Below are 20,920 nucleotides of genomic sequence, written 5' to 3'. Positions count from 1 at the left end.
GTTTTTTTTTTTTTTTTTTTTTTTTTTTTTTTTTTTTTTTCCCTCCTTTCTTTCCCCTACATTAACAAAGTAAATTCTCATTGGAACCCTACTGTTAGTGATTGCCAATTACCTGCAACTTCAGGAGCACTGGTAAAGCACTGCCTTAATTAGGGAGGCCTAAAAATGCTCCTGGGAACTAAGCAAGCATAACAGTAGCTGAAAGGTTTTGTTCCTTCTTGACAGACATCAAACTGTGTGCAGAAACTACTGATAGGTGTTCTTAGAATTACCTTTGCTAAGTTGCTGTCAATGTGCTGTTATTCAAGTTAGGTAAATTCACCATCTTGATATCAAGAAAAATGTTTATGATATATCTCTAAACTGTTTTTGTAGTGCTAGGCAGATATGCAAGGAATTGTTCAGAATTACTTGCTGCAGTATGTTTATTCTATGTCTATCAAACTCACGGTAAGACTTCTCAAAATACAAGTTTTAGAAAATATTTTTTGATTTCTGCAAATTGAATTTGTGTATAAGAATTCTGTGGTTCTAGGAGGAGTGAAGTGAAGTGGTTTTGGAGTAGTGGAGGGTGCCAGCCAGATTTTAGGGGAGGGAAAACAAAAACAACAACAACAAAAAACAATGTCTTACTCACTATATCGTAAAATAAGAGTCTCTGACTCTGAAGTTAGAAACAAAAAAAAATCCTAAGAAAAAACATTAGGACAGAAACATCTGCAGAAATTCCATTTCATCAAAACAGTATGATTGCCATCTCAGTTTTTTAGAATTAACTCTAGTAAAAAAGCTACCTGGTGAGCTTTTTTTCCCAAGACTTCTGTGGATGTTCTGTATGAGCTGAGATAAACAATTATGGACAAAACTATTCCTGCTGCTTGTCAGGGATTTAGGAACAACTAATGCTCTTTGTTCTCTTATACAGTACAATATGTGTTATTTGTATTTTAGTAGGTCCTCTGAGCAACCAAGGTTTAGCTCTTCTAAGTTCTGAAAGAAGTCATACATATAAGAACAGGGCCTGGATGGCATCTCCTTGTTTCTTGGGGAGAAGAGGAGTATTTTCCTCATGAGGACATCTTTATTTGTAGTTCTGGAATTTTTCCTCTGAAGTGAATTCATAACTGGGAATTCCTATTGAAATATATGATTGCTTTTCATGTGCAGCTGAATGACAGAAGAACAACTTTCCTTAGAAGTGAGAATACAAGGGATTAGTTTCAGACTAAAAATTTCTAATTGGTCATTTTGATGAGCTTTCAAGTTTAAACAAAACTTTTTGTGTCAATATTAGTGATATATTTTTATTGTTGTTCAGACTGTAATATTAATATTTTTTTTCACCCTTAGTTTGGTCTTGATTACAGTGCATGAATCTAAACTTTCCTTGAAGTTGACCATTATTGTGACAAAGCATTACAGCAAAATGTTTCCAAGCCTTTGTTTTTCTTCTTAGTTTTATCCAACCCTTCCTAGGTTTCCCCCCCCTTTATGGTAGTCTTTCATTTTTTTAAAGAATTCTGTGTGCAGATTCATCATTGTTGTGAGAAGTTCACTAGGGCGATACTTTTGAATTTCATGTCGTCTTTTGGAAGAAATCTACTTCTACTACATTTTTGGAGAAAGAAGAGGAAAGTTAAAGTCTTGACTTTTGGATTTACTTGTACTCGATGGCTTCATGGTCACTGTGGACAGCAATGTTGTGAAGGGATAGAAAAGTCACTTTGTGTGGTATTTTTTCATCATTTTGTTTTCCATATCTGTCTATGAAATTATGTGAAGTATTGCTTTATGCAAATGTCTGTACTTCGCAAGTAGTTGAGTGGTGACTGCATTGAAGGGAAAATTTGGTAAAGATCCTCATAAGGTTCATTTTCTTGGGGGGAAGAATGTGTTCTCATACGCATGCAGTTCTTTGTTCTGCAAGAGGATTGTATTTGAAAATTTGTATATATCATGAGAACTGTGGGAAATACTAATGTTTTTATAGCAAGCTTTGGGAATTGAAGTTGGGATGAAACAAAGAGCTGTAAAAGAGAACCATTTGTACAGATTGCTCAAGGGAAGAATAGGTATATGGTCTTGGTGTAAGTTTTGCATAATGCAATTGAATGTAATCAGGAAATGTTCACACTGAGTATTTAATTAGACTCTAGGTGATCAATCTTGGAAGGGACTTTGCTAATTATCTATTGGTGGAGTTGCTGAGAAAGTCAAAGTAATGTTTCAGAGGACTGTACTTTACTGAGGATTTTGGATGTGTGAGAAGAAGTGTTTGAAGTGATAAATGTTAAAGACGGGGGATGGAATAGGAAAAGGTCTGATAAATTGTTTGAAGTTAATAATGATTCCTTCCCAGGTACCAGAAATAATGGATGGAGGTACAGAGGTATGAATGACTGGAGCCACAGCCTACAGTAACTCTCTCTATAAACTGTAATTGATTATCTGAAGATAATATATTTCTATGAGGGCAAGTATATAGAGGTTAAAGCTAAATATACAACTTTATACAAGAAAGGCTTTCAGAGAGCAGAAGCAGTGTCAAAAAAAGCCCCAGGTCTCTTTAAGAGGCTATGTTAGTTCTGAATTAGAACAGTAGGAATAATTATCCTTTTCTAATTTTCCTTTCCCTATAGTACTCACTGCTGTTTTAAGTTTGAATTTTATAGATCTGCAAATACTCAAGTAGAGCAAAATGCATGTAAACTTTCTCCCAAAAAGCGTTATGTTGTACTCACTGCAGGAAGGGGGTGGAAGAAAGACTGTAAAATCAGCATCTCTGTATCTGATTGTTTCTATGCAAAGATGTATGGTATGTCTTTAATTTATATTCTTTCTCTGGGAAAATTCTATTAACTTCTGGCATTTCTCTGCCATTCCAGCATTTTCTGGAATTTGTTATTTATAGCATCTATTATTCATCCATTTCTTGTTCTCATAGGTAAAATGCTTAATCAGACCTCCTTTCATTTCTGAAACAAAATAACTATATCTTCCTGGACTCTAACAGAAAATCCTTCCTATCCACTGAAATATCTCCCTAATCAACTACTGTTATTATGGCATCATACTTGTTGTTGTTCCATTGGATCTTCTCTTTATTCCCTCAAGTACAGAATTCTGGCCCTTTCAGTCCTTTGCAAGGCATCCTTTCCTTTCTGTGTCCACAGTAGCACATTATTACCTTAATAACTGCTAGTTTTATCAGCACTTCTAACAAAAGTCTGTGTGTATTTCCTCCTGCTCCCTATGATGTTCTTTCTGAAAGGAACACTGTCCTGAAATTCAGTGGGAAACCCATTATTCTGTTGGATGGCCTGCTCTCCGCTACAATACATAAGGGAAAAAGGACACAACTGGATGATGCTGAATACAGAAACTTAAGGGATTGTTGTTAAAGCGGCTTTGTAATCAGATATATTTGAATATCTAAATTAATGTATTTTAAACAATCTATGTATAATTCTTGTGTATATGTAAACTCAAGCTTTTATTAATACTTCTGTAGTTCTGTTACTCATTTCTTTTAGTTATACTCATTATCCAATGTCTATTACTTATCATATTACAAACTTTTTGTTATGTATCCCATGGGATTTATTTACCTTTGTACAACAGTAAGCACAGTTGGACTTCTAGCAGGTAACACAAGTAATATACCAAACATTGTAGTATATTACTACAAACATGAGAGTAAGATCTTTTCTTTGAAACATTCATGGAAATAATCTGTTTTTAAGAGTCCATGCTTTGGCATATATTCTTCTACTCTCAGAATACTTAAGCTATTATTCAAATTATTTTAATTAATATTTAATACGTATGTATTTTTGAATGCATTATGTATTACACATTTACTTGGGAAATAAGGATATCAATTTCAATAAGAAAAGCCAAAGATAATACAAAAATTGCTTATGTGGAATGTATGGTTTAACTTCAGTGGCTCTTTTCAGAAGATGGGGGTCCACGTGTTCTGATCTACACAAAACAGACAGCTGTGTACTCTGCAGAGTGGAAATATGTGTGTGTAGATTATCCATAGATGTGATGGTACTGCACTATCTGCACTGTGAAAGAAAAATATTGTCATGGAGCCGTGAGTGGCAAGCTGCTTTTTTAAATGCTGAAGTTTTTCTTTCTTTAAACGGTATCTGCAAGATTTCATCTCCTTACTGTCCTGCTTCCTCAGCCATTATTTTACAAGGATTAATCTAATCAATAGTCACAATGCAATAGAGAAATCACCTTCAGGAATGTTTAACTGAGGGTTGTAAAGTTCTGGTGGGGAAGGACTTTGCTGTTCCTAAGTCAAGAGTTGCCTGTAATTTCCATGAACTCTGACATGAAGCGTGGTTCATTTTAGCTGACAGCATAGACAAGTATGTTGTATAGCTTTTGGTTTGGTGGTTTTTATGTAGGTGGTTTTTATAACTTAGGTATTTGAAAAACAGATTCTAAAAACAACAACAAAACAAAAAACTCTCAAGGATCATTAAACAAAACCATATTTTCTGTACCAGAAAAATCATTATCAGGTTATCTGCTGTTTTAGTCTGTACCATCCTACTTGCTTACTGTGATGAGCCAGTTCATACTTTTTTGTTTGTGTGTGTTTGTTTTTTGAGTTTTTGGTGAAGAAAAAAAGAAAATAGTTGCTAAATGTCTCTTGGGCGAAGCTCCAGTTGTGTTTTCTAGTGTTGTGCTGAAGGAGAGGAGGGTAACTGAAAGGTTGCAGTCAGTATGTCTGACTTGTTTCTATCAATGACATCCAAGGGTTCAAGAATAAGCAGACAGTCAGCTTTTTGATTTTGTTTGATAGTTTCCACTACTTAAATTCAAAACAACAACATGATTCAATCTATTTTTAATGAGAAGAAAGCAGAGGTAACTCATTGTAAGAGTTACCATCACTCACTAATACTCATCCATATGTCAAATTCACTATTTAATTTCTCACATTTGTATGCATAATCCCCAGTTCTACTGAAAATCAGGAATATACGTGGTGCCTCTGATCAGAGCCTTACAATGGAAGTTCTTTGTAACTGCACCTTCTGTGAAAAGCACAGACTAGAAATTATTTAGATTATTGAATAACTTTACAGGGTGAATGAAGGGTTACAGAGAAGCTCAGTAGTCACTTCTCAAAAATTTTGCATGTTGCTAATGTATCACGTTGTAATGCTCTGGCTCAGGAATGTTTGAATGTTGGGAGACGTTTAAAAAAACAAACAAAAAAAAAAAACACGAAAACAGAAAATAGATCATCAGTTGTCACTTAAATATGTTTGAAGTTTCTAGTTCAGTGGCAATTCTTTTCAAGCTTTTACTACTTTTCACAGCAAGAAACCAGTGCTCTCTGAAAGCCAGTGAAAATGTTGCACAGAGGGAGTGTGAAGCTCACTGTAGCAGGAGAACTTAAAATGTCCCAGCAAAGGAGCAATGCCAAAATATTATAGAAAGCTTATAACTATTACAGAAAAATAGGATTCAGGGTGGGGAGGAGTGTGTAACTGTTTGAAATGTAACCAATAAACAACTAATAATTAAAACTGGTTTGCCAAATCAAAATTACTGCTGTAGTTAAGAAAAACCTATTTGCATCCAAAGCAAAATGCTTCAAATTACTTCAGTGGTGCCCTAACTCACATAATTTCTTGTGAGAACTTGATCTTCCCAGGCTTGTAAGGATTGCTTTAGGAAAGATATTGCTGAACTGTGACACCATCTGTCCTCAAGACCTCTGCATATATGGCTAATTGTTTTTCTGCTGTTTGTCTGAGAAAACATTCTGCTCCTCTTTGAGGCTGTGATGAAAGAAACTTGTTAGGGTGTTCATTTGTGTTCCCCACCCCCACCCACCCCACCCCCCCTGTAAATTGATTTTTCAACTTTTCAGAGTGATATTCTTTTGTGGTATATCGATAACATGAGCTATCATGATTGTATATATTTGATACTCAACATTCCCAATGTTTTTCCATACCAAGATCAATTGAGAGGTAGACCAGCGACAGCCCTGGAGGGGAGGAAAGCCACAGGGAGTGATGATTAAACCAAGAAGGACTGCTAAGAATGAAACCAGGATAATAATAATAATAATATGAAGGGCAGTATGGAGAATAGACTGTTCTTTTGGCTATTTTTTTCTTTCTTCAGTCTATTTTTATTTATTTTAATGAGATTTAGACTTCTCAGCTCCAGAGTAATTCTGAAAGTGAAACCCAGCACTTCTAGGTCATCCAGACACACTGGCTATAGTTTCTTTTACTTATAAAATACTTCTAAGTAAACATTTTTTCTTAATGTCTTTTTTTTTTTTTTTTTAACCTCATGGTGTACTGGATAATTCACTCCCTCTGTATTTTGAGATGGTGTCATTTTATAAAGTAAAATTATGAAAAACCTAAGCATTGAGATTTTTTTTCCTAGCTATTTCAGTGTCATAATGACAAACATTTTTTGAAGATTATCAGGTGAAATCAGGAATAGAAAAGACTTGCACTTTGAAGTATTTTGGTAACCAGAAGTAACATTCTCAATCAGTGTCTCCAAAAACAGCATAACTGTATTTTGCAGATATCGTTCCCACTTTCCCTAGCAGTAGTTTTTAATTATATTTTTTAATTATATTTACTAGGTTATTGAATGAGAATTTTAAATAGAGCAGAATGAGTTTGTTTTGCAATTGCAAGCACATTTATTGAGATGAAATTTATTTTAATACCTTGAATAATTTTTCCACTTTTATGAAGTGACCCCAGCATCATGACCTCTTATGTTTGCAAATGAAGCAGTGCATCCAGAGGGTAAGAATGATGTTTATTGTGTTTCAGCAAGTTTATAAGGGGACATTTAGAATTGAAACCTGGTATCTATAATTTCTTTAAAGTTGACCTAAGTGTAAAATTTCTAGTGGTTCTTAGATGACAGCCTCAGCAGCTGAGGAAAGTAGTGGAAATGAGAGTGCAGTATCATCTAACATAGTGGAAATGAGAGTGCAGTATCATCTAACAGTTAATCTAATTTAGCAGACTATCAATAACAGAGATGATCCGATTTTCTCTGTATCCTAAACTGTGTCTTCCAACTGCTATATATCAGATGTAGTTATAGCAGCTTGCAGGATCAGTTGTATCTACTCATTCATCCAATGAAAAACTTTGGGGCAGGTTGGGAAGGGAACAGAGGGAAGGATGCTTAACACATCATTTTTAATTTTTATATCGAGAAAAAAAGGTAATGAATGAGCCAAATTAAAACATAACTAGTTTAATATGTAATCTAGTTTAACTGTTTACTGTTATGCACTAAATGCACTGTTCTAGAGGATCTGAACAATCATTTGATGACCTAACGTCTAAGGAGAGAATGAGAAAGTGCAGTCTTTAATTTATTCTATATGGACACAGACCAGCTAACTGGGGAGCTCTAATCTATGAGACAGAGGATATTAGACAAATGTGCTTTAAGCTTCAAACTTGCAAGTGCTCCTGGATTGTGTGGAGGTCAGGTTACCTTGCAGAACTCCTCAGATAATGGCAAAGATGGGAAAATATTCCCAAGTTCCACAAGTGCAGAAAAAATGAGGGCTTTAAGTCCTTTCAGAGCTTTAAATGTTTCTTTAGAATATGAAGAGAAAGATTCAAAGTTATCTTTATATATTCTGAAATTTTGTATTGTAATTGATAAAGTAATGTTTCAGATACTACTTCCATAATCTGACTAAAGTTACTATTTTCTTAAGAATGAAAAGAAACCAGTAGAAGTTCTTTTGTTTTCCATTCCCCATTTTTTTTGTGAAGGTATCCTTTTATGTGTATTGTCTATATTCATAACATGTTAGATGTTCTGAACTTCTGAATACTGGAGGCCAGCACTTCTTCATTAAGAAGCTATGGTTTCAGAATTTATCAGGAAAGTTTTGAAAATCTGGCGAATGCTATTATCCTACTCCAACCATCTGTACCCTGCAAACATTCCATGAAGCTGTTTCCACTACATCTTAAAAGTAAATTATTGCAGAAATAGATCATAGCATGGAATAGCTTCCTTATGAAGAATGGCTCTCCAACTTGGAAAAAGAAATAATGAGCTATAAAGTTAGGAAGGGAAACATTAAACACATTACTCCAAATTGCTTTTAAACACACTTGAACTGTGAAGATGTCAGCTGGGTGAATCTAATGTATAGATATATCAGAGAAAGGCTATATCAAGTAATGAAAGATATATCCATCAGAGATCATTAAATGCGGTGACCAAGGTCTCACCTCAGAGTCTTCAGAGCTGGGAAAATAGCACTCTGTCCTTGTCTTATTTTATTCTTGCCCTAATCAAGTGGTACTGACAGCTAGCAGGACAGGATTTGCTGCTTGACAGACCTTTGGGCTGTCTCGGTACATCAGTTCTTGAATTCTTAAAATTTACTGATGAGAGCATTATAATGGTAATGCTGTCTTTCTGTGTTTCCAGAGTTGGTTCAGAATCCTTTGAGGGGACTTCTACTTTGGTTTGATAAATCCATACTTCTAAACAAAGCCAATGCACCTGTAACTGAATGTGTCCCTTTTGCTGGGGGTGTTACCCAAAAATGTTTCTAGCTTTCAGGTTTTTGTTTTAATCTTTCAGAAGCTTTTTGTCTCTGGTACATTTTAGATTGCATCAAAGAAATACATGCAGCCTGCAATACTTGCCAGTGACCTTCTTTATGGACATTTTGGAAGAAGCTACAAACCAAATTGCTCTGGCCATATAAGGCCACTTCTGCCACATAAATTTATTAAGGATTGACAGAAAATGGTGTCTGGGAACAGTTTTCAGCCACCCAAACAATTTCTGCAACTTGCAGCTGTGTCTGTTCCCCACTCTCTCACCAAGGATTGGATTTCCAGTCTGTATTGAATCTTCTGTACCGCATTTGTACCATAGACCTGTAACGTGAACAAAGGAGTCCTCGTGTTCAAATTTTCTCCGTGCTTGTAGCAAGCTGTTTGGGCTATTCAGCTGGAAGCATTGTAGATCACTGGACCACACAGATTACATTTTTAGCTTAGCTGTTACGACACGTTATTTTTAACTATTGGGGTGTGAGATAATGTCAGAACAGGATTCTACCCTCCAGGGTATCGTGTATCACATTACTGATAAGCCCTTCACCAACAGAAATATCAGCTATTTGAGAGTGACGTGATCTTTCTCCTTAGTCCGTGGCACAAAAAAAAGTAAAACTAGTGCTTATAATAATAATAGAACTGTCAAAAATGGGGAGTGGGGGAAGGTGTGAGGTGAACCTTTCAAAAAAACTCTTGATTTTTGTTTCAGATGAGAGAATATTCTGAAATGACACATTTCCATTTGTTAGGTATGCCTGGTTTCCATCCAAGTTTTTATTTATATAAATATATAACACAGTTGTTTGAAGCTTTTGCTTCTTAATTTTGTTATAGTTTAATATATGCGTTAGGCATTAAAGAGAAAACATTGGAAAGTAGTGTAAGTATGTAGTGTTTGTGGTTTCCAGACTTTAGGAAAGTTACAGCAATGTAATACAAACACAGAACAGTGTAATTGGTTTACCAACTCAAAATACTTTTTATTTTTCCATCTTTTTTTACTGCAATGAAAACTTCATCAAATTCTATTCCACTATTTTTTCCTACTTTTGAGAAGATAGAAGTGGAAATACTGTGTTAGTCTAAAGTAGCTTCAGTAGAAAAAGGGAGATTTATTTCATTTTTTTTTGAGTTATGAACTGTACATATTTGTGCATGAGAGCATTAACATTCTCTTCTCTTGTGTTTGGGTCACAGTAATGATCCCTGAACTCAGCCAAGCATAGGATCTTCTCCTCCCCTACATCCATGGTTGGCCTTGTGCTGTAGGGAAAACTGAAAAAAGGTTTTGCCAAGGCATTACCACAGTTATTCTCTGGCCATGCATCTAGAATTCATAGCAGAAACTGGATAAATGTGAGGGCTCTGCTTCCATGTTCTTGGGCACATGGAAGCATTCTCTTGATATTTTATCAAGAGAATGCTCTTTAAAGCTTTGTGTTGCATCTTTGCTGCATCCACAGATCTAAGCTACCTTCTGACCATAGGGTTTCAGAACACTGTTTCTCTGTTGGAATAGATATTTGAGACAAAATTTCATCTGCGTTTGCATTCTTCTTAGAAGCTTTTTCAATTAGGTTACATGCTGTTTGATAATGTAGTATTAGTGATTAATGTACTTTAAAGCTTTTGACATAATTTTATGTCATCCTTTCTATTTCAATATATTTTAAAGTAGTAAGAAACATTTACAAGTTTAAAAACTGGCTTACTACTTGAGGAGCATAAATGGGTTTTATCACCTCTCAGCTGATTTCATAATCAATGTTTTTTATCAGTGACCTGACATTGATACCAGAGGTTATTATTCAAAGGTTGATGGCTGCATAAACAGCATAATAAAAATATTGGATGTATGACAAATACTGAGGATGACAAATCAGTAAATTACAACACAATATAGATCAAACGTATTAAAAAAGAAGTCATAAAAAATACTTAAACTCATTTAGCTAGGGATAGAAACCATTGACCATGCAGCAATGTGAGGGATGTTATCTTGAAGGAAAGCCTTTAGAAAAGAGTTACAAATCATAATGGATAACCTGAACTAGCAGATTAAGACAATACATGCTATCCTGGAATATATTTAAAACAAACAAACAAAATCCCTGACTTTCAATTTCATTTGGGATAGATGTCCTGACAGGAATACTATGGCTTTTCTTGTACTTCTGCTCCTAAAAGAAGAACAATAAGTTGAAAAGAACTTTAAAGTGTAGCTGTGTACATGCACAGTGGTTTGAAAATGTGTTTTAAAATGAATTTCTTAAGGACCTCATTTTGTTTCCTGTATTAAAGGGGGACACTTATTTGCTCTTTACATCTACCTTCAAACTTACTGAAGTTTGTGAGATAATTCTCCATCTTGTCAAGAAAGAGAATGCCCTTAGAAGTCCTTATGTGAGACTGATGCAAGTTCTTTCAACAAGGAAAATACTTCCTATACTTCTGTAAATACATTGGCTATGCCAACTCTGAAAGTTCTATTATTTAATTGAGAAGCTTGCCATTTAAAATTCTTTGAGATCTCAGTCTGTGTCAAAAGTCTTTATTGCAAAAAACTCTACTGTCTTTAATTGTTTTTAATTGCCTCAGTTTTCTCTTAACCATGACCACATACAATACATGACACAACTCCTTAAAAGGTGTAATATCGAAGAATCAGATGTTATTTTAAAATGAATCTACAGCCATTATGTTGTACTGCCTATGCAGTTGTAACCCCCACTCTTCTGCCTACATCTTCTTGTAAATCGATGAAATAACATACTTTTCTACAAACATAGTTCGTGATCAGTTTATTTCCTGATTTGTGTTCCCCTTACCACTAAACCTGCTGTGTTACGTTATGTGCAGTGCTACCGTTAGATTTTATAGGATGCTTAGGTGCAACTATTCACCCAGATTCAGTCTCTTCACATATTTTTCTCTTCACAGTTATTAACTTAGAAGTTAATTTTAAAAAATGAAGATCAGGTATACTTATAGAAACAAGCAAAACGTGGTAATAATATAATAACTGTGATGAGTTCTTTGGACTACTACTATTTTTTTTTTTTTTTTTACAACTATCCTTTTCCAGGATTTCTAGGTTTAAAAGTATAATCTAGATTATAAATGCTGCTAAAGCTAAATATTAATTGCTAGATTTTTTTTTTTTTGGTCTGATTTTACTTCTGCTTATTTAAAGAGAATAACACCCTATAAAATTATTTAAATTTTAACTTGACACCTGGCCTAATGTACCTGCCAGACTGATTTATTTTTTTTCAGTCTATACCTGTACTGGTTTAGAATGTCAAATAGCTTAGGAGACTTAGTTTTATTTAAAGTAGTGTCATTCCTTTATCTATAAAAATAATTCTGATGCCTTGTCAACTTGATGGAAAAGGTTTGGTTTTTTTTCTTCCCTGTTTTTGTGGGGTAGTTTTTTTTTTAATGTCTTGACTATACTTGCAAGCATGCTGTGTGTTTCATTGGAAAAAGTTCCAAAGCTGATGGTGATTCCTGTTTGCTACAAAATGTACTCCAAAATTAGGACTGTAACGTTGTTCATAAAAGATGCTCTCTGTAAATCTCAAATATCTAATCTTGATGCAAAGCTTATTGAATTACCTAGTGAATAAGTAACATACTTAAACTGAACAGCACAAAGCATTTCTGGTAAGCTCATATAATGTGGAGGGTTTAAACTGGAAAAATAACCAACTGGAAGATTTATGACACATTAAACTTCAACAGATATACATCAAAGGAGACTTTGGGTGCTTATTTTACATTTTAGGAATTGTCTTGGCTTTACCCTCTAAATAATACCACTAAGAATTTAACATCTAAAATGTTAAATAACACTTGACGGTAGTAATGTATTGTTTTGGAGCTAAGAGCACATTATTCTAGCAACTGGACTTCAAAAGGCATAGCAGAATATATTGTATCATCATTTGATTTATTATTATGGGAAAAAGTGACAGATCAAACCCCAGGGTCTCATCACATAAGTGCTTCTGTGCTGTTAGCCTTCTAAAAGGTAAAGGCTGCTTCAAACCTGCCTTCTGTTTGTGTGAGCCTTCCCAATGTTCAAAGCCTGCTCCAGGCATGCCAGTGAACTGCCTTGCCCTGCAGACTGGCAAGTGGCCAGTACCAAATGCTTCACAGGATGCATTCAGGAAGCCTGTTAGTGAATACTCAGTTACTGAAATCCTAACTCTGACTTTTTTTTTTTTCTTCAAATCTCTGCTACTTACTGACTGGCTTTTATTTTGAATCACAGGCATTTAGTAATGTATTGTGGCATTTTTTTTGTGCAGATAAAATTAAAGCTTGAAGAAAAATGTTTTTGCTTTTGCTTCTGACTTTAATTTTCATATCAGGAGACAGATATTTGTGGCTCTCACTTTTTTTTATGTTCTAGTCCTAGCTTTTATCTCTGCCATGTTTCACCTTAGTTGTGTCATCTCTAAATATTTTTTTCAACCTTTCTTTACATGCAAGGTTTTCATTTCTTTAGTCATTCTTTGTCCAGTTTCTGAACTTGTTCCACTTCTGCATTATATTAATCTCACAGGAAGCAATGCTTTTCAAAAGGTTATACCTCTTCTGTAGTTTTAAATGGGTACAAATACTTCCAATGGGATTTTTGGTTACAAGGACAAAAATATTGGTAGAAGGGACCTCTGAATGTTATGTAGCCCAGGCTCTGCGTAAAGTGTCATGAACACCAGACAGGTTCAGGTGGTGTCCTGACAACTTCCAAGGGTGAAGCTGCTATCTCAGTATCACATTTCCACCTTGTCCTCTTCTCACAGAAAAATCGTGACGTTCAGCCTGGGGCTCACAGGTTGTTGTTTGTGGTGATGAATGTTTGTTATGTTGATATTGCTGAAGCTCCACATCTTCATAACAGCTTCCTGAGGAGTTAAAATATGTGTTATATCTCTCCTTAGCCATCTTTTCACCAGACTGAACAGTTTCAGCTCCCTCAACATTATTTTATAAATCCTATGTCTGGGACTCCTGACCATGTTAGCAGCCCTATACAGGATTTTCTTTGGTTTTAAGCATGTCTTGATCTGTTGCAAATATACAGAACAAAACTGGCTATGTATTCCAGATGTGGGTTTGTCAGGACCAAGTAGAGGGTACTAGGAATTTCCTTCAGTCTGATGGTGGCCTTCTTGCTATTATCGCACCACGTACATTTGCTTTATCCATAGAGAGAGCATGCTGTTGTTTTATACTCAACCTGCTGTAACCCCCAGTCCTTTTCAGCACAGCTGGTAGGTACTCAGGTAAACACCTAAGATGTAAGCACCAGACTGTGCTCATGCATATTATTCTTACCCAGTGCGTAACTACATGTGTCTCAGCATTAACTGTGAGATTTTTGTTGTCCCCATCATCAGGTTTCCTAAGCAAGCCCTGCCGTTCAGTATTATAAATTTCTCCTCCTCATTTAGCATCATCTGCAGATTTGCTGTGGGTGTGTTCATCCAGCTCTTGAACAAAATTTTGAGCGGTATGGGACTCATCGGTGCCTGGGGCACTCTGTTTGGAGCTGGCTACAATCTGTACAGCAAACTTCTACCTACTTCCAACGTGGACCAACTAACAGCATCTTCTTGTTCATGCTTTTTCTGTTCATACAGGAGAACACTGTGGGAAATGGTGTCAAAAGTACTTTCCAACATTATCTTTGTCTCCTCATGTTAAAGGTTTTTCTTTCTTTTCATCCAAAGTAGATGTCCCAATTGCAAAACTGTTAACTTCGAGTAGACATCTTAGTGTTTTCTTCTCTTTTTCTGAAGTTAAACACTCAGTTTCTAAATAGTTTGTCAGGGGTTATTTTTTTTCAGTCAGAATAGGGATGAACCAGGTAAGCATATATCTTTAGCAAAATGCATTGAAGGTGATAAATGCATATGTGTGTATTAGAATTTAATGCTTTAGACAAGCTTGTCAAAAACTTGATATCAAACGTGATGAAGCAATGGAGGGGAAATAATTCTGAATGAAGCTGAGTTCTGAAGCTGGAGGCAGCATACACTGCAAGAAAAAGAGGGCTGTGTTATCAAAGCTTTATTCTGTAACATACACATTTCCTTATAGAAGTCTCTTGCTGACCACTTTGAGCATGGGGACTTCTAACACCCAGGCTGTTGCATTTACTGAACTATTTCTGCAAGTGTATGTGTCTCAGAAGTATTATTATCCACCCTGAAATTACCTTCTGCTCTTATGGTTTGTGTAAAGTTGACTGAAGTGTTTTCCTAGGGAGTATGGAGATTGAGTATGGCTCAGTATTAAAGCAGACTTCATGTTAATTGTTACATTAGGCTCTATAAGCTAGGTAATTGTTGTAGAGTGCTCTATATTTTAAGCTGCTATTAACATAAACCAAAAATAATCTAACAAAATATTCCAAACATGCATTAATATAAAAGCAAATGTTATGACAGAATTAATAATAACTACTGTGTAACATATAGGATTTACTTAATTATTGTTTTCATAAGAGGCATAATATGAGCCTCATTTCTGGTACAGATAGGGATAAGGACTATTTCAAACCAAAATAAAAAACCCTTTGCTTAAAATTCCATTGATTATCTTCAAAGATAGTAAGGAGATACATAAGCATAAGGTCTCCTGGAGACCCTTACATGTAAGAGGCCTCGAATATAACCAAATCACTCCAACCAGAGTTTGGAAACCTGCTAAGTTTAATCAGTGTCAAGATCATTGCTAAACAAGAATGAGGGATGAAAATCTTATCATATAGTGCAGGAACAAGTGGTGTGTCTTCCAAGTTACAGCTCAATGAAAAGAGTTGCAGTAATGAACCTACAATATTGAGAGGACATGCACTAGCATCAGAGAATCATGCTGAGATAAATATGGGTAAGAATCAGAGACCTAACAGGTCAGACTTCATCTTATATACTCATTTCAAGGATCTATTTTTTCGTATCAGGCACTTCCTAATCACAGCTATTATAAAGCTACGGAGATGCATTGTAACTTGCTTGATAAAACTAAATATCACGACTGGGTGGCATTACATAATTTGTACATAAATACAATATCAGGTATTGGCAGAGATGTGGGGGGGGACAACTGCTTTCCAATCCTGTTGCTTTAAGTATCTTAAAAAATATCCTTAGTTTTTTCCCCCATTTCTATTTCAATTGATTTTTCAATTAGATTTTGAAGTTTCAGACACAAACGACTTAAGGCCTTCCCTTTTTGCAGGTAATATTTTAAAACCACAAAGAATATAAGGAAAATATTTAAACTACTTTTTTTTTTTTTTTTTTAATCTCATATTGTTTGCTTTTTGAAGTCAGAAAGTGGGGAATGGAATTTGCTTCTGTCCTGCTTTGCAGCTAGAATTTGGAGAACTGTCACAAGTTAACCATTGGTCAGGAAGGAAATTGGTGTGTGCTTGTTTTGTGTCATCATGATTTATGTCTACAAATGCAGTATTCGCTCCTATTTTTTTTTTTCAATTTTGTTCTAGTTTTGGTGGGGATAGAGTTATTTTTTTTTCCTAGTAGCTGGTATGGTGCTGTGTTTTGGATATGGGATAAGATCAATGGTGATGACACATCAATGGTTCAGTTGTTGCAGAGCAGTGCTTACACCAAGGCAGGGACTTTTCAGCTTCCTGTGCTTCCCTGACAGTGAGGAGGCTGGGGGCGCACCACGAGCTGGGAGGGGACATGGCCAGGACAGCTGGCCCAGGCTCGCCAGAGGGATGTCCCACACTGCACGGCCTCATGGTGAACAATAACCTGGGGGGGTTGGCTGGGGGGCGGCTGCTGCTGCTGCCCAGGGATGGGCTTAGCATTGGTCAGAAAGTGGTGAGCAGTTGCATTGCTTGTTTTGTATATCCCTTTATCATCATTATTATTGTTATTTTCCATTCCTTTTCTGTCCTATTAAACAATCTTTATCTCAACCCAGGAATTTTACCCTTTTTTCTGATTCTCTCCCCCATCCCACTGAGGGGGAGTGAGAAAACTGCTATGTGGTGCTTAGCTGCCAGCTGGGTTGAACCTCAACACAGTTTCAATTTTACTTTCAGGGAAATATATTTTAAGAACAGCAGGGCTAGCAGACTCCTTACGGATTTGATATAATATATAAGCAAATAATAACTCTGCACCATGCTGTTCTCCTTTTATTCCCAGAATGGAAGGAAGAGGGAGACAAAGCTATTTTTATTCTTTTGTGTATGTCAGTGTTATGTATAGTAATATTTTTAACCTTGTCATATTAATAATTCCTAAAACCATGCCTTCGCACCCTTCTCGGTATTTCTAGTTAATCATTAGCATGTAGTGTCATTAAAAAGCCATTAATTTTGACATGTGCTGATGCCAATACACAAATTAATCTAATAAAACAACATATAATCTATTTCAAACTTATGTGATAAATTTAGCTTGTGCCGAGAGGAATAATAAAACAGATGAACTTGACAAAATTTTTTAGTTATTTAAACCTGAAGACTGTCTGGTATACCAATGTAGAAGAAAACAAGTTTGGCATAAAGTATAGGTTAACACCCTTTTTTATTATTCTTGTTTTGGTCAAATTTCTTACACGTAAACATAGATTCTAATCTCAGAATGCTAACATATATATTTCAACTCTGACTCTAAAGAGAAAACATCGGATTTATTTTATTTTATTTTCTGAGAAATGTGGTAAAACTGTACATGTTAGAGATCAGAGGACAAAAGAGCAGTCAGTTTTCAGGTAGCTTGTTGTTTGTTTTAATGTAGTGTTTTATTTACTACCAAAATACATTAATATTTTGGGTTTTGTTTTGCTTTCTATCCCCCCCCCCCCACTGCAGTGATGAATTCATTCATCACATAATTGCTAAATACGTTCTTGAAATCTGCTGTGGATTCTTGGTTACAAGAAAACTTTTGTCTATATAGGGCACTTCAGCTAATGCAGCTGTCTCCCTACAGTGGGTGTTGTGTTAAAATTCAGATACTCAGCACTCAGTGATTGTATCTGTCAGAGTTATGCTTATGAAACTAGTTAATGAAAAATGCAATTAAAATCTGAAAATACCTTCTGGAAAGGGTGAATGGGATTTCCTTTCTGGAACTCTGTCTTCTTGATGTAACTGAGTTCATTTAACCCTTTATGACATCAAAAGCTAGGAGCTTGGAGATAAAATACTTTGGTTGTGAGATTTAGGTTTAACCTTACTAACCAACATTTCATTTTTCTCCTCCTTCTCATTGTTACAGAAGCTGTTTATCCTGAAGATACGGACTAACGTGGTACTGAATATTTGCAAAATCTGGATTTGTAAAAGTACATTTAGGAGCACAGGGTTAGGATACTTTTAAGTCTGCATATGGTGTCTTATCAGACTAGATAGAATATAATGTTTACAGCCTTTGCACACATATTTTGGAAAATAAGTTTGCATTATTTTTTTTATCTTTATTTATTTATTTTGATACACTGGAAAACACTACCAACAGCAATGATGGGTTGTCATTATATGGTTTTTGTTCACTGGATGGGGGAGAAAAAAAAAGACCAAATGTTAGATTTTGTCCTTTGTTTTGTTTGTTCAACTTTATTGTAGATCTGGAGCTTTATTACTAGATTAAAACTCAGGGATGAGGAAATGTATTGTGTATACATGCTAAAATGCTGTGTACAGTAAACCTGTTGGCAAAAATCTCAATACCTTTCATCTGACCCAAGTTTTCCCTTATCTTATGTGATAGAAGACTCCATTTCTTTGTATGCACTTCATGCTAGTAAAGTGTATTTCAACTCTGAGTCCTTGTAAAGATGTTCTGTTCTGTTTTTCTAATATAAGAAATTGAGAGAAATGTCTTGGCTTTTGAAGTTATGAAAAGAGTATGTAGAAAACATCCTATGCCCGTCGGGGTGATCAGACAATGGCAGAGTTTGCCCAGGAATCCCCTTCCTTGGAGATAGTCAGTGCCCAACTGAATGCAGCCTTGAGTTTGCCTTGCCCAGTTAGAAATAAAATTTAAGATTGAGGGATTAAATTTAAGAGAAAAAAATGCTATAATAATTATGAACTCTTTCAATCTAAACTGGAGGATAACTAAAGGAGGATAACTTTCAATCTAAAGGAGAATAACTTTTAGTTTAAGTTGGATTTGTACTATAGGAATATTTTTACTACTTTAATAATGAATCTCATGGTAGTGCATGAGGAAATTATTTTATCACTGGTTATGATTCAAAACACCAGGTAGGGAAAAATCAGATAACAGAGGGAAGTAAAAGTTACTCCCTTTGTCTATACTCTTTCCTTGTAGTGTGTTTTTTTTTTTTTTTCCAAAAGTAAAAAAGAAGTATATATATATTTGAAAAGTATATATATATATTTGCTGTAGTTTTACATGTTTTTTTTTTTTTTTTTTTTTTGGTGTAAAACACAACACAGCAAGGGAAGAATAATGTTTGTGTGGAGATGGCTTACGTAATTATTATTTTGTATTTTTTCCCTGCTTTCTACTGACTCTTAACTTTGAGGAAATGTTTGTTGCTAGTTATTTAAAATTCCTGGAAAAATTGACCCTCTAAGTGCACTTACTTTGGAAGTAGCAGAGAACGTCTGTACTGAGATTTCCTTCTCCCCTCCATTTTTTTCCTTTTTCCCATCAGCCTATTTCTGATGATGCAAGTGTATTTTCATATGGATTGCAAATACATCAGTCCAAAAACTTGTACATCCCAAGAAATGGGTTGTTTCATCTTCACTAAAACCAGAAATTTTTGATACTCCACATACATTTGGATAGGTTTGAAATATAAATATAATCAACAGAAAGAGTACAGATCTGATTTCTGCCTATGAAGTGAATTTAGAGAGAAATTATCATTTGTTCTGTTCTAAAGTGTGATGCAGTAATTGTGAGAAAGCTCTTCCTTAAACTTATTATTTTTCAACTTAGTATTATTTTTTTTCCTCTTGCTACATTGTTCTGCCCTACCAAAAAATGTATTACCCATGTCTTTCTGGGTAATTGTATTACCCAGTCTTTCTTACCCATGGACATAAAGAATGCTACTAGTAGTGAAACTGAGAAATTTCATGAGACTTGTAGGTGAAAGGAAACAATCCAACGAATGAATATATTTCTTTAACATTTCAAAGCCATACGGATTGTTTAGTGTTAAGGATCTTTTCTTTATGGTGCCTGTTACACTGAAGAAGTATTTTTCCTTGGAAGAAACTAAGATACTCAGCCTTGAAAAATATACCTGTAAGTGCTTTTTCTTTTAAATTAAGATACATCTGGGATGATATGCCTTGGAAAATAAGCATGAAAGGGTGAGGTTTAGACACTTGAGAAGTAAAAGTGACTTGACATATGTTTCTCTCCATTTTGTATTTTTCTTTAGTGAATCATTAGATGCAGAATGCTTGCCTAGTTTCAGGAAGTGATAGGAGTGATAGGTTCACTGTAAAATATTTTTTTATATTTATTTATTTCACCAGAGCAAAATGTCCTCATGTCACGTATAGTGAAGATCATATATTTAAGACTTGAAAGTTTTGGGATTACTTTTTTTGTACTATAGCACTCTTTTTTAAATTTATCTTTTCCCCCTCATACCTTTCATTTTCTTAGTGTATCTTCTCATTACGTTGAGGAAACCTATGTACACAGAAACTACAGTTAGAAATGACCACAAGATCATGTAGTCTGACCTCATTATAATCAGCTGAGTTTCTTTCACAGTGGCTTAAAAAAAACAAAACAACAACAACAAAAAAAATTGACAAGACAGATGACTGAACTGTCACTGTAGTGAAGGATAATGACAGATCAAAGGAATTGTGTGATGGTTCACACTGAGGAGTGAGTATGCAAAGAATAAAATTTCTCAAATATTTTTCTCAAAAAAAAAAAAAAGTGGAGAAAAAACAGTGGTTGTTTTGTTTTTTAACTTCCTCTGCCCAACCCAACCTTCTCTTTCTTTATTTCCAAGCCTCTTTCAAATATGGAATTGAATATATTTTTGTTTAAGGTGAAGAGGGCAATACCTTCACTATTTTCCTTCTTCAAATGCTGCAGTACTTCCTATCTCTGCTAGTGGTAGGGGCTTTCCAGTAAAAATCTCCTTTAACTCTCTCGTGGTTTCTCACTGTTTTGGTTTAGCCCCAGCAGGCAGCTCAGCACCGCACTGCTGCTTGCTCACTCTCCCGAGGTGGAAGGGGGAGAGAATCAGAAAGGTAAAAGTGCAAGAACTTGTGGGTTGAGATGAGGACAGTT

The 20,920-nt window shown here is 35.2% G+C and overlaps 1 protein-coding gene and 1 long non-coding RNA gene across 11 annotated transcripts in view; both read left to right on the top strand.

Moving 5' to 3' along the window:
- The window catches only part of SGCZ (sarcoglycan zeta), a 447,021-nt gene that overhangs the window by 286,868 nt on the left and 139,233 nt on the right, over window positions 1–20,920 (top strand). The window lies entirely within an intron of this gene.
- LOC118165661 lies at window positions 7,251–9,236 on the top strand. The gene is made up of 2 exons (XR_004750164.1): window positions 7,251–7,811; window positions 8,665–9,236. It is a non-coding gene; the product is annotated as an uncharacterized LOC118165661 (long non-coding RNA).

This window comes from Oxyura jamaicensis, chromosome 4, assembly GCF_011077185.1.
Source record: "Oxyura jamaicensis isolate SHBP4307 breed ruddy duck chromosome 4, BPBGC_Ojam_1.0, whole genome shotgun sequence".
In the NCBI taxonomy this organism is placed as follows: domain Eukaryota; kingdom Metazoa; phylum Chordata; class Aves; order Anseriformes; family Anatidae; genus Oxyura; species Oxyura jamaicensis.
This window is presented reverse-complemented; position numbering and strand designations above follow the sequence as displayed.